This window comes from Tenrec ecaudatus, chromosome X, assembly GCF_050624435.1.
Source record: "Tenrec ecaudatus isolate mTenEca1 chromosome X, mTenEca1.hap1, whole genome shotgun sequence".
NCBI lineage: Eukaryota > Metazoa > Chordata > Mammalia > Afrosoricida > Tenrecidae > Tenrec > Tenrec ecaudatus.
Window position 1 is genome coordinate 124,207,471 of NC_134548.1, and position 14,526 is coordinate 124,221,996.

Here is a 14,526-nt window from a genome sequence, read left to right on the forward strand (position 1 = left end):
ACCTCAGCGACTGAAAGGTGTGGAAACTATATCCAGGTCATTAAAGTCAATTCTGCTTTGAAAAACACATCTTTTCCCCAGTCATATGTCAAATGCCTTCCAACCCGAGGGGCTAATCTTCTGGCACTACATCAGACAATGTTCAGCTGCTATTCATATGTTTTTCACCAAACAAACCAAACACCATCTTAACTCACTGCCATTGAGTTGATTCTGACTTGTAGACCCATATAGGAGAGACTAGAACTGTGCTTTAGGATTTCTGAGGACTTAAATCTTTCTGGGAGCAGATAGCCTCATCTTCTGAGCAACAGCTGGTGAATAGAAGCCACGGCTTTTGTTGTTGTTTTCATGAGTAGACACAATGTTTTTCCTACTCTTAGTCTTAAGGCTCTTTTAAAGCCTGTTCATCATTGGGTCGCCCTGCTGGCAGTTGAAATACTGGTGACATGGCTTCCAGCCAAATATAGCCACCATACTATGATGAGTGGTAGTTCTTATATTTAGATTTGGGTTTATTGTTTAGAATAATAATGTATGGAATATCATTTTTAAACCACAGGGAATCACAGAAATGTAATTTTGAATATCAACCTGCTAGTGTCTGTCTGTCTCCCTCTTAAAAAGCAAACCAGAGGAAAGCTCTGTGGTTCTTCCTTCTCTGACTGCAGCTCTCTGAGTCTGGAATCAGATTGTCTTGAATTTGACTCTCCATTCTGTCTCCTACTGGTTATTATGATTTGACTAGTCACTTAATTTCTTGAAATTGTCTCATAAAACTAGAGTAATAATAGCTACCTAACTCAAATATTGGTAGGATTAAATATATTCAAGTATATGCACAGTGCTTACAACAACTGCAAGATAAACACACTCCTCTAGTGACTCCAAGGGCAGGAGATGACGCTTTTTGTTCCTGTAAAGATTTACAGCCTCAGAGACCCACAGGAGCAGTTCTGCTCTATCCTATTGAGTGGCTATAAGTCAGAATAGACTTCATGGTGATGAATTTGGGTTTTGGTGACTGATCTCGTTTTGCACAATAGAATCTCCATTTTGTCTTACTTACTGAATTCCATGATTTGAGAAGGCAAGATCACTCAAGGGCCTTCGTATGGATTTTAAAATTTGGTGGTTATAATAATTATGAAACAGGTGAATTTACTTTGGAATCTGGGATAATCTGTCTTTCCTGTGGGTCTGCTATGGACCTGCATACTTCTTGGAAGAAGCTAACTCTCACAAAGAGGCACCATGTTCTTCGGTTAAGGTTACAGGAGCAGCTCTGACCCCCCTGTGAAAAACCTCCAAATAAAAGCATTGACACTTCTGATAACCTTTTCTCAATGTGCTGACATTTCTGTTGGCTTTGAATTGCCCTTGGTATTTTAGTACACTTACTCAGTGTTGATAGACCATTTCTTTTTTTTATTATTTAGATCATTTTATTGGGGCTGGTACAAATCTTATCACAATCCATACATCCATCCATGGTGTCAAGCACATTTGTACATTTGTTGCCACCATCATTCTCAAAATATTTGCTTTCCACTTGAGCCCCTGGTATCAGCTCCTCATTTTTCCACCTTCCTCCCTGTTTCCCCCTCCCTCATGAACCCTTGATAATTTAATATTTTATCATATCTTACACTGCCCAACGTCTCCCTTCACCCACTTTTCTATTGTCCATCCCCCAGGGAGGAGGTTATATGTAGATCCTTGTAATTGTAATTGGTTCCGCCTTTCTATCCCACCTTCCCTCTGCCCTCCCAGTATCGCCACTCTCACCACTGGTCCTGAGGGGTTCATCTGTCCTGGATTCCATGTGTTTCCAGTTCCTATCTGCACCAGTGTACATCCTTTGGTCTAGCCAGGTTTGTAAGGTAGAACTGGGATCATGATAGTGGGGGGGAAGGGGAGGGAAGAAAGTGTTTAAGAACTAGAGGAAAGTTGTGTGTTTCCTCGATGCTACACTGCACCTTGATTGACTCATCTCCCTGCAACTCCTTTGCAAAGGGATGTCTAGTTGCCTACAGATGGGCCTTGGGTCCTCACCCTGCATTCCTCATCATTCATGATTATATGACTTTTTGTTCTTTGGTGGGGAAAAAGGCTAAGGACATATAGCTCTGGTTATACACATCTTTTTCTGTGTTCTAATAAACATTAGTGACATACGTGTCCATGGAGATTTAAACATAAATTTAAGGGCGTCTGCAAACAACTAAATGGAGGTGGTAAATTTAGCATCCAGGAATATATAGATGATTGATTGAATTTTTCACTTTTTAATATACCAGGGAATTCACAGAGAGCTTTTTCCCATAAAAATATCTTGGTAAGTTTGGCCTGATCTGAGAAATCTGTTGGGTCCCAGGCCATGTGCAGTAGGAATGGACATCAGATTGGGACTGAGCTTGGGTATGGCAGAGAGAAAGGAATCTGAGTTTGCATGGACAGTGAATTATTTAATGTGGCTCTCCTTGCCAGAGTCTCTAACTTCCTGCATGGGTCTGATAAGAAGGTGGGGAAAGATACTGGTAAGCTTTATCTGTGAATCATTGTGAACAGGATTCCCTGGAATGTCACCCTGTTGTTTATAAAATGAGGCCTCTGAGAAGCAGGTGGAGGGATCTCATTACAGACAAGAGCAAGGAGTGGAGCACATCCCATGGACCCAAGACCCTACGCACAGAACTGCCTGGATCTAAAAGATACCATCAAAGAAGCAGCAGAACCAGGATCCAGAGCATGTAATAGAGTGATGTACTTCCTAACCTGCACAGCAAATAAAGCTGAGTGATTGTACTTTTGTGGAGGAGTCTGGCTTTTGGAGTGGGATGTCTCTGGGCACTTAATTGGGCGAGTTGGACTTGCTGATCCACATTAAGTGGAGCTGAGTGCCTTCAGGCTGAGGCTTACTGGACAGGGGTGCCTCTGGGTACTTACTGGAATTCAGGGAACAGCATTTTCGGACATACAGAGATTTATCTGCATGCTTTAGGGTTGAGGCTTACAGAACGGTATGCCCCTTTGGGCATTTTTTAGCAGACCTGAAAGAATGTTGTGAAGATGTGTCTTCATAACAACTCCATCCTGAGAACTGTTCTTTCTTTTTTTTCCCCCCCAAAGCCATTTTACCAAGAGCTCTTTCAGATATCATACCATTCCATATTTCAATCACATCTGGTGGTATTGTACAATTGCTACTACAATCATTTTCAAATCAGTCTCTTGTTTCCTGTACTCCTTGATATCAGCTCCTCTTTACTCCCTCCCTCCCCCACCATGTCCCCCAGGAACCTTATTCTACTTTTGTCTTTATAGGTTCATCAATCCTGGGTTTCATATACTGAAATACAGAAGAACAAATAACAATTCAAGAGGGTTAACCACAATGACATAATATATCAGAGAAAAACTCCAACATGAAACACCCCCCCCCACACACACACACAATATTGAAAACCAGATCAAGCCCACACTGTATCATAGAGGGGATCAAGTGACAAGGTTTTAACCAATTAAGCCAGGTTTACCATTTTGATCTCCTATAGCCATCTATCCAATACCCTGTTTGATGACCGGTTTATTCCCATCCCTCAATTATGAATTGTGAGAATTCACTGGAGGCATATTTCCTGGGTAGATCTCACAAATGTATGTTGGCCTTCACAGTCATCTGTAAACCAAAATCTCACAATTTAAGCTCTGATAGTACTCCCTCCTTTGGTTTTGAAAGATAGAATTTATAATCCTTGGGGCATGGCTGTTGGTGTACTTCTTCCATGTGGACTTAGTTGACATCTCATTTAGATGGCTGCTCCTTTGAAAACAAGTCTTTAAGACCACAACACTATTATATTTGAAAGCAGGGCACCTTCTGATTTCTTCACCACACTTTGCTATAGCACCCATATCAGTTGTGATTCCTTTATGGGCTGTGTATTTAGCAGGGTCATGATGTGAAACTAATTGTTCTTAAATTGGAGCTAGCATTTTTAAATGGTATTACAACTTGCTACTTCCCTCATAAATCCTTTAGTCATGAATGTTGTCTGTGAATCTGTGTAGCTAATGCAATGGACGTTAGAAACCAGCAGTAACATAAAGAACACTAATTAAGACATCACAGAATTATTTCCATTTCCCCCCTTCTGTCACCAGACATAATATGCTTCCCATCATCATAGGAAGGTAGTACACAAGGGAAAAAAAGAGAGGGAGGTAGATAAAGCATGTGGAAGGTGAAGAAAATGAGAAGTGAAAGACTGGAGAAAATATCGAGAGAGTATCGTGCAGTGGAATCTGTGCAGCAAGAGGAAAGGAAACTTTTAACCAGGAACTCCAAAAGACCAGTGTAGGGGACAAGGGGATAAGTTAGCTTAGGTAAAGGTCTGGGAATCTGAGCTCACTGTCTGTGTGTGAACCTATTCGAAGTCCTAGGTTTGGGTATTTTGTTCTAAAATGGTCTCTGATAAGACAAAAGAAGACTGATCTATTGAAATAAATTTTCCCTCATCTTAGGGTGTCCATTTATCAGTGTGGTGGTTTAAATAATCACAATTGTAATTACTTCAGTTGGACATATTTTTCCTTTTGTAATGTACTTATCTATGCAAGTTTTCAACATGTTCATGAAAACATCTTGGTCTGCTTAAAGGGATTAAACTCCATGGTACCCCATGAAAACGGGGACACTACCAACCCTGTACTTTTGGTAATTAAAAAAATGAATCATAGATGCTGTCCTCAATGAGTTTACTACTTAGTCTATTTTCTCCCCCAACTTTGGAATCCTCTTAGTTCTTATTGGGTTGGTTATACTTTAATGATAATGTCATCATCACAATGCTTTCACTGGCTGATATTTAAGCAGGATCCCACATGCATCTTTATTTCTTGATTTCTCTTAAAGTAAGAAGGTGTGAAATATATGAAAAGTAGGACATGTTTTTCCACACACAGATCTGAAGATAAACTGACATTCTTCCAGGAGAGTTGTTTCATCTCTTATCTCCTTTCTTCTCTCCACCCAAATAAGTTGATTTTGTAACTCTGGAAAAGCTTAACAGAGATTTCACTTAAAGTCCTTATTAGTGCTGTGGGGATAATATTGTTTACCTTACAAGGTGATTATGAAGATTGATTAGATAAATTGTGTAAGATGTCTGTGGCAGGAAAAATGAATTGCTTCAAATCTGGTACCAGCCTTCCTCTATAATAATATTAAGTTTATCTTGTCACTTATCCACTTGGATAAAGACTTCCCTTTGTGCCTTTGTGGGATTTGTGTCCACAACTGTGTGCCCACAAATCCCTTTGTGGAATTATATTTTAGAGGCAAGAGACTGGCATGAAATTGAGGGTAGCTTCTGGGCAACTACCAGGAAATAAGTGAATCCTGCCATCTGTTACGTGAGTAAACTTGGAAGTAGACCCATCCCCAGGTAAGCCTTCAGATGAAACCAGTCTCAGCTGATGCCTTGCTTTCAGCCTTGTGAGAAGCTGTAAGACAGATAATACAGTTAAATAATGCCCTGATGGCTAGCTAGTTACCAGACTTTAAATTATTAAAGCTCTTAAATTTGGGCATAATTTGTTATCCAGCAATAGATAAGTAAGAGGGAAATTGGTGGGAGTGGTATATGTAACTTCCATGATATGTCATTAAAGAGCGTGTGTTCTTCTGCTGCTGCTTTTTATAAATCATTTTATTAGGGCCTCTTACAGCTCTTATAACAATCTATACAACAATGGTATCAAGCACATTTGTACATATGTTGCCATCATTATTTTCAAAACATTTTCTTTCTACTTGAGCCCTTTGTATCAGCTCCTCTTTTTTTCTCCCTCCCCCATCTTCTCACCCTCATGAACCCTTGATAAATTATTATTATTTTATATCTTACACCATCCACTGTCTTCCTTCACCCATGTTTCTGCTGTTTGTCCCCATTGGGGGGGGGTCGGTAATACACTGATCATTGTGATTGGTTCCCCCTTTCTTCTTCCACCTCCCCCCTACCCTCATGGTATCGCTACTCCCATTATTTTTCCTGAGGGTTTTATCTATCCTAGATTCCGTGTGTTGAGAGCTCTTATCTGTACTAGTGTACATGCTCCGGTCTAGCCGGATTGGTAAGGTGGAACTGTGGTCATGATAGTTGGGGGGTGGGGAAGGAAGCATTAAAGAACTAGAGGAATGTTCTGTGTTTCACCAGTGCTAAACTGCACCCTGGCTGACTTGTCCTGTCCTTGTGACCCTTCTGTGAGGGGATAGCAACTGTCTGCAGATGGGTTTTGGGCCTCCACTTCGACCAACCCCCCCCCTTGTTCACACTGATATGTTTGTTTTGGGTCTTCTGATGCCTGATACCTCGTGATCACACCGGCTGGAACGCTGCTCCTTCTTGCTAGTTGGAATGAGGATATTATTGCTGGAATTGCAATAGCCATCTTGAACATAAAATGACCTTGGGAATGAAACTCTCACACAGTAGAAGAAGAATTGAAAAAGGATCCTGTATTCCTGAAGTTATTCTATATACTATTGCCTTGGATAATTTCCCTATGGATTTGAACAATAGAAAGAGCAATATCAGTTCTTTAGTTTAAATGGTATTGTGTGTTTTCTGTCACTTGAAGCCAAATCTAATCCTAACCAATAATGGCATCTAATCCTATGATTAACACTTGGTAGATATTTGGGAAACACTAGTTTTTTTTAAATATCACAGCATCAGAGTAGAGAAATTACAACATATCTTGTGGCATCATTCTTGTATTTCAAGAATATGTAGTCTGATTCCTAAATGGTTTTAATATTTTGGTTAACATCTTCTCGTTAATCTCCACCTCTGACAGTCTCCTTCTTATGAGAACTTAAATGAACTAGGTTTTCTAAAGAATGGCTAATCCTTTTTTGCAATGGGAAAAATGATTTTGTGATGGCAATAACTCAAATTCACTGTCATTGAGTTCATTCTAACTCATACTGACCTTGTAGGATAGAATAGATAACCCTGTGGATTTTAGAGGCTGTGAATTTTTAAAAATCATTTTATTGGGGGCTCGTACAGTGCTTATCACAATCCATATGTACATCCATTGTGTCAAGCACATTTGTACATTTGTTGCCATCATCATTCTCAAAACATTTGCATTCTATTTGAGACCTTAATAACAGCTCCTCGTTTCCCCCCCTCCCTCATGAACCCTTGATAATTTATAAATTATTATTATTTTGTCATATCTCACACTGTCCGATGTCTTCTTTCTCCCATTTTTCTGATGTCCATCCCTGGGGGTTAGATGTAGATCCCTGTAATCGGTTCCCCCTTCTATCCCACCTTCCCTCCATCCACCAAGCATCGCCACTCTCACCAGTGGTACCAAAGGGGTCATCTGTCCTGGATTCCTTGTGTTTCCAGTTCCTATCTGTACCAATGTACAACATCCTCTGGTCTAGCCAGATTTGTAAGGTGGAATTGGGATCATGATATTGGGGGTAGGAAGCATTTAAGGAGTAGAGGAAAGTTATATGCCACTATGCCACTAGGGTTTCGTTGGGATGGCAAATTTTGTTATTAGTGCCATCAATTTGGCTCCAACTCATAGTTACCCTCTGTACAACAGAACTTAACACTTCCCAGTCCTGTGCCATCTTCACAACTGTTCTTATGTTTCAGCCCACTCTTTGAGCAATAGTAACCTCTAATTCTGTCCATTAAGTTAAAAATTAAGTTTTATTCATTTTTACATAATAGTTAAATAAATTATAAATTCTAGTTTTTGTCAGTGGCAAGTGATTTGTACTTGCTCAAGGCCTTTTTTAAATCATTTTATTGGTGGTTCATACAATTCTTATCAAACTCCATACATACATCCATTGTGTCAAGAACATATGTACATTTGTTGCCATCATCATTCTCAAAATATTTGCCTTCTACTTGAGCCCTTAATATCTGCTGTTATTTTCCCCCTCCCTCCCCACTCCCACCTACCTCATGAACCCTTCATCATTCATAAATTATTATTATTTTGGCATATATTACACTGTCCGAAGTCACCCCCGCCTTCTTCTCTGCTATCCCTCCCCCAGGGAGGAGGCTATACATAGATTCTTGTAATCAGTTCCCCCTTTCTACCCTACATTCCCTCCACCCTCCAGGCATCGCCACTCTCACCACTGGTCCTGAAGGAGTCATCTGTCCTGGATTCCCTGTGTTTCCAGTTGCCATCTGTACCTATGTACATCCTCTGGTCTAGTCAGATTTGTAAGGTAGAATTGGAATCATGATAGTTGGGGGGGGGAAAGCATTTAAGTAAGGGGGTGTCCAGTTGCCTACAGATGGGCTTTGGGTCTCTACTCTGCACTCACCCTAATTTACAATGACATGACTTTTTGTTCTTTGATGCCTGATACCTGATTCCTTCGACAGCTCATGGTCACGCAGGCTGGTGTGTTTATTCCATGTGAGCTTTATTGCTTCTGAGCTAGATGGCCACTTGTTTATCTTCGAGCCTTTAAGATCCCAGACACTATATCTTTTGATAGCCAGGCACCATCAGCTTTCTTCACCACATTTGCTTATATACATGTTTGTCTTCATTGATCGTATCAGGGAGGTGGGCACACATTGATATGATTTTTAGTTCTTTCATGCCTGATAACTGGTCCCTTCTGCACCTTGTGGTCAGACAGGCTGGTGTGCTTCTTCCATGTGGGCTTTGATGCTTCTCAGCTAGATGGCCGCTTGTTTATCTTCAAGCCCTTAAGACCCCAGATGTTATATCTTTTGATAGCTGGGCACGGTAAGCTTTCTTCACCACATTTGCTTCTGCACACATTTTTCTTCAGCAATCATGTAGGGAAGGTGTGCATCCTGGAATGCCAATTTGAATGAAAAAAGTGTTCTTGCATTGAGTACATGCTTGAGTGGAGGCCCAATGTCCATCTGCTGCCTTAATACTAAACCTATAAATACATGCACATAGAGCTGTTTCCCCACACTCATATAAGTGTATTTACATATGTACATTCTAGTCTTTGGGCCTCTATAAATACCCTTTGTCACCCAGATCTTTCCTCTATTGCCTTTTACTTTCCTCTTGTTCCACTATCATGCTCAGCCTTCATTTGGGTTTTAGTAATTTCTCTTGGTCACCTTGCCCTTGCTGAATCCCTACCAGGCCTCTCACACCCTCCTTGCTACTGATTTTGGATTACTTATTGCTCCCCTGTCCCTGGATTGGTCAGCACTATCTCCTTGCCCCCTCCTCCCCGTCTCCCGTGTCCCCCAGAACCATTGGTCCAGTTGTTTTCTCCTCCAGGCTATTCATCCAGTCTATCTTAGTTCAAGTAAATAGTATTTGTTTGGCTACTTCAGAATTCATATTATTTGGAATGTTAGTATCAGTACTTTTCCCCAGTGCAAAGATTCAGTGTATGGTTTGTAGTTCTAATATGGTTTTAATTGGTTCTAATATGGGTGGAGGGAAGGTGGGATAGAAAGGGGGAAGCGATTACAAGGATCTACATATACCCTCCTCCCTGGGGGATGAACAACAGAAAAGTTGGTAAAGGGAGACATCAGAAAGAGTAAGATATGACAAAATAATAATTTATAAATTATCAAGGATTTATGAGGGACGGGGATCAGGGAGGGAGGGGGAAAATGAGGAGTTGGTAGTAAGGGCTTAAGTAGAAAGCAAATGATGGTGGCAACAAATGTACACATGTGCTTCACACAATGGATGGATGGATTGTGAAAACATTGTATGAGCCCCCAATAAAATGATTTTTAAAAAGATGGACTTTAAGCTGCCCCAGAGAAAATGCCTACACCTGAAAGAATGAAGGTAATGTTGAAGTTCACAGGCACTAAGTTAGATTACAAGGTCAATTGGGGGGGGGGGACAAGGGGCTAGATAATGCAACTTCCCATGGGTCCTTCAAATCAATCCCCATGGCTAGGAGGAAGCTTCCATCTTATGCCCATGGCAGATTCAATAAGGACAACAGATGATTATCTTTCTTTCCCTCCCTCCTTCCTTGAATAACTCCACAGATGACAACAATTAAAAACCTACCTGGCCTTTCTTCAGTCTTCCATTATGGTATCCTGACCCTCAGATGTTCAAAAAGCACTTCCATAGAGCTTGATTGTACATCTGGGCTTTTGGAAAGACCCAAGTCTCTTCATTATGATGCTTAAATGTTGGCCTCTGCCTGTGGATTTGATGCTGCTTGTTGCTGTGGATCTTCTGTGGGATAATTAATTTTGGCAAGTGTTTGCTGGCCTCATTTGCTGGAAGTCAGGCCTGGTCACATAATCAGATCCCAGGTTCAAATAAATGGCTCTGTGCTGCTCTTTCAGCTGCTTTGGCTTGACAGAGACTGTTCAATGTCAGAATTTTCGTACAAAGCCCTTTACTCCCCACCCCACCCAAGAAGCTTAGTTCCCTCAGGGGTGTGATAAGAATTGAAATCACTAGAAAGTTATTATAGCTTTAATTGATGATAAAGAAATCCTGTGGTGGCCCCAGGATTTAGTAGGATCAGACATTTTATAAACTAAGCTTTTGACGGAGCAAATGGCAGCTACAGGCTTAAATATTCATGAAGAAATATATTTTTCACAGAATAGAAAGATGTTCTAACCTGTCACCAAGCACTTTTGAATGTTGAGGCTAATGTTATATATAATGTTACAGATTTTTTTTTTTGTTTACTGACAGTTTTTGCTTACGGTTTTAACCAAGGTTGCTAACTAACTATAGATTTTAAAACTCTAGGAAGAGAGCAAACTTAGGCTTTCCCTATTTGATGAAATAGTGCATCAATGTGGTCATGAGAGAGCTTTTCTTTCTTCACAGTAGGAAGTCATGCTGCTTTCACAGAAGTGATTGTTTCAACAGCAATACTTATATTTTACATTTTAAATGAATTGGGTTTAGGTCCCAAAAGATATGGAAAAAGACCTCCTTGAGGCATGGTGTAGTTTTTGAAAAGTAGAATTACCTGTTTGGTACCTCTTATATCAAAGTAAAAGAGCGTGCAGTTTAATCACAGCTTGTTAAACTGCATCTCAAAACTGAATGTTGGGATTCCAGAAAACATTTGCAAAATAGAAGGGTTTCTGAATGCTCAACCACCAAAAATTAATTGAATATCAAATGCAGAATGAATCCAAGGTGTTGCTGGCAGCGCTTGCCTGTGTTGCAAATTTCTTAGCCAAAAAGGGGCCACTAGTGGAAAAAGTTTAAGAAGTCAGCGTACTCCCTACTTATAATTCTCTTAGGTGTGATAGATTGTTCCCAGTGAAAAATCAATAGCTCTAGATGAAGCACCCACTGTATACTATTTAAATGCTCATATGTTTTTCTCTGGGAACTATATTCTAACTTGCATGGTATTTCATTTCTGGATCCCTGTGTGTTCGCTGTTCTGTATGCCCGTCTTCTTTAACAACTTGATGAACTTCTACTTCTCTTCAAAATCTAAGGAAAAATACGGGTTCACCTACTTAGACAGACTTAGTTTCTCCATCCACTGTTCTATCTGGCATCGTGGTCATACTTCTAGTAATTCACTTAGAACACTTAATTATAATTACATGCTTGCATGTTTATTTTACCCCACAAAACTGTGACTTCCTTAGGAATAGGAAGCATGTCTATTTTGCTTGCTGCTGTGTTCCTACTAACTAGAAGGTCAGACCATAAAAGAGGAACGTATTGTAAATCACTGAGAGAATTATACAAAAGAAAGGAGGATACTGGTATTCTTGAGGGCAGGAAACAATGAAAAGATCATTTGGAAACTTAGGAGCATCAGAACATGATTTTAATGGCAATGATTTGTTTCTGAGAATTTTAGCCCCAAGAAATCCTGTCTCAAAGCTTCACTATGTTTTTTTCTCCCAAGACATGTTGTCCCTTCTGGTTTGCTCCCAGCTTTTGCATTTGAGAAAGGTTCCTGAGTATTTGTCCTGGCAAGAATACTTCCTGTAGATGTTCTTAATGTAAAATACAGGATCCTGAGATCATGGGATCTACACTAAAGAACCTTTTTTTTCTACTTGTATCTACTGCCATAGCTCAATTGTCCTAAAGACTTGGAAACTTTTTTGTGACCAGATTTTCTTCAAAAAAAGACAACTCCCTCATCCATGGAGTCAGTGAAAGTCTCTAGAAACTGTAGCAAGGCAGATGAGTCCGCCAACCTCTGCACTCTGCCAATTCCATCCTGTACATGTTTTAACCCTCAGGGTAGAGTTAATGCCTGGAGATATGCTTTCATAACACTTGTTTGGCAAGAAAAATAGAAAAAAAATTGATAGCAGCCAAGGGTCACAGTTTCTACATTCAGCAAGAATATCTTTAAACATATCCTGCTTTTCTTTTTCCAGCATAAAAGAGCTCAGAGTTTTGTGACAATTCCTCATATTACCTTTCTTGCTTTTGCTCCTGACATGAAGCGATCACAGCTATAATTCTAGATTTCATACCTTCTTTATATTTGTGGTCAATTGAAAGTCTTAAGTGTATCCCCCACCTCCCCCTTTCCTAGGTGAGAACGTGCTTTGTTTTCAACTTCTAAGAGAGGCACTCTTAATTTGGGGACCACTGATCCTCAGTGACATCTACAAATTGACTTTTGTAGATATATGACCCTCGAATTAGAATGTGCTCCCCCACCCCATTTATGGTTTTATTTAGCACAAATCAATAAGCAAATGGGCCATCTATTCATTTTCTTTGCTCCACAGCCTGGCGTTGGGGTGAGGGACTCTGAAGGCGGGCAGGACTCTGTCTGAGATGGCTTGGCGATTCCCGGAGGAAACGTGGTGAGCGATCTCCACACAGTAAGGCTTTGTTGCCCACCAGCAGCGCTGCCAGCTCCTTCACGTTGTGGACCAGGAACTTGCGGAAACCACTGGGCAGCAGGTGCCGCATTTTCTTGTTGCTCCCATCACCGATGTTGGCCAACAAGATCTGGCCCTTGAATCTTCTCCGCACCCTGTTGTCAATGCCTCTGGGCTTGTGCCAGTTGCGCTTCGTCTTGACATAGCGGCCGGATTGGTGCCAGATGGATTTCTTGGTCCTCTTTTTGACAATTTTTGGCTTCACCAGGGGTTTGAGGGCAGCCATGGTGCCTTCAAGAAAGAGGCAGATCTGGGTCAAGTGAGTCCTGGAAGGAGACCTCCCTGGCCAGGACCTGAACACTGTCGCAGAGTCTCTTCCACTCACCAGCTACTGAGCAAAGGGACTAGAATGGGTCTCTGACAGGCTTGTTTTCCTCCCCGTCTCCAAAGCTGGCAGAAGACTAGCTATTCTCCAGATGCGATCCTGGGGAGGTCATGTGCATTTTTTTATGCTTGAATTTTTATTCCTGGGGAAAGAGGTGCTTTTTTCCCACCAGATTCTTAAAATGATCCATGAGCCAAAAGTAAAGTTCGAAACATCGTTATATAGGGGTGTGGGGGTTGAGGGGGGAATCTGTCCCAATATTCCCAAGGAAAAAATGAGGGTCTTTGAATCAAGAGGAAGTTTCATTCCAAATGGAGCCTTATCTTTCTTTCACAAGTTCTCATGAAATAGGAGTAGAACTTTATAGATTGTGAAAACTGGTTTTTGGATGGAGCCTTTGTACTCTGCGATTTGTCTCCAAGTTCAAGTTTCTGGGATGCAAAGACTATGAGCGGAGCTATTCCAAGTCACATGCAAATCGCCAGTTGCAGTCCCTAAAAGAGAGACAGCAATAGAACTGTTGCTGAACTTCTAAATCTTTCTCAAATATTTGAGGTCCAGATGTTATTTGTAGGTTGCTGGAGAAAATGTTCCAGCATATTAATATCTGTAAATTTATACATATAAACCTGTGTACATTTCTTTATCAATCTGCATTTATTCAGCACTCTAAGATGATTTACGCCCTCCCAGTCCCTGAAAACCCTGAGGACAGAGTGTTACACATACTCCCAATTATTTATGCATAAAAATATGAGGTTTGGCCATGGGACCCACTGACATAGCTAAACATTTTTGGCCTTCTCACAAGGTAAAGAGTGGAGATGTGGCGGTTTGTGGACTCACATTCCATAGTCTGCATTGGTCTGTGGGGGAAGTGAAGAGTGGGGAGAAAAAGAGCTCCTTTAACTTCTTGTGCTACCCTCTCAGAAACAGGGTTTCATCAATTGAGGCACAATATTAGAATTTTATCATTTCAGATTTTGTCAACTGGAGCACTAATTTTTGTCTTTTCCCAACACTGTTCTCTACATTTGGTTTCGAGGCATGACTGGGGGTGTATATGTACTAAATCTTATAATTCATACTTGATACTCCTGTATCTATAGCTATTCAATTAAACCTGACAAATTTCTGCTTCTCTACCCTAGTTGATATAATTGGTTTCTTATCTATCCTTCCTAAAAGCAGGGACCATAATATACTTGGAATTTCTCTACATGTTTAGCACAATACTCAGCTTATAATAAATACTCATTATCTACTACT

At 40.6% G+C, this 14,526-nt stretch overlaps 1 non-coding gene across 1 annotated transcript; it reads right to left on the reverse strand.

Annotated features, from left to right (window-relative positions):
* Positions 1-13,230: 13,230 nt before the first annotated feature.
* Positions 13,231-13,366, reverse strand: LOC142435420 (small nucleolar RNA SNORA7). The gene has a single exon (XR_012781479.1). It is a non-coding gene; the product is annotated as a small nucleolar RNA SNORA7 (small nucleolar RNA).
* Positions 13,367-14,526: the final 1,160 nt, after the last annotated feature.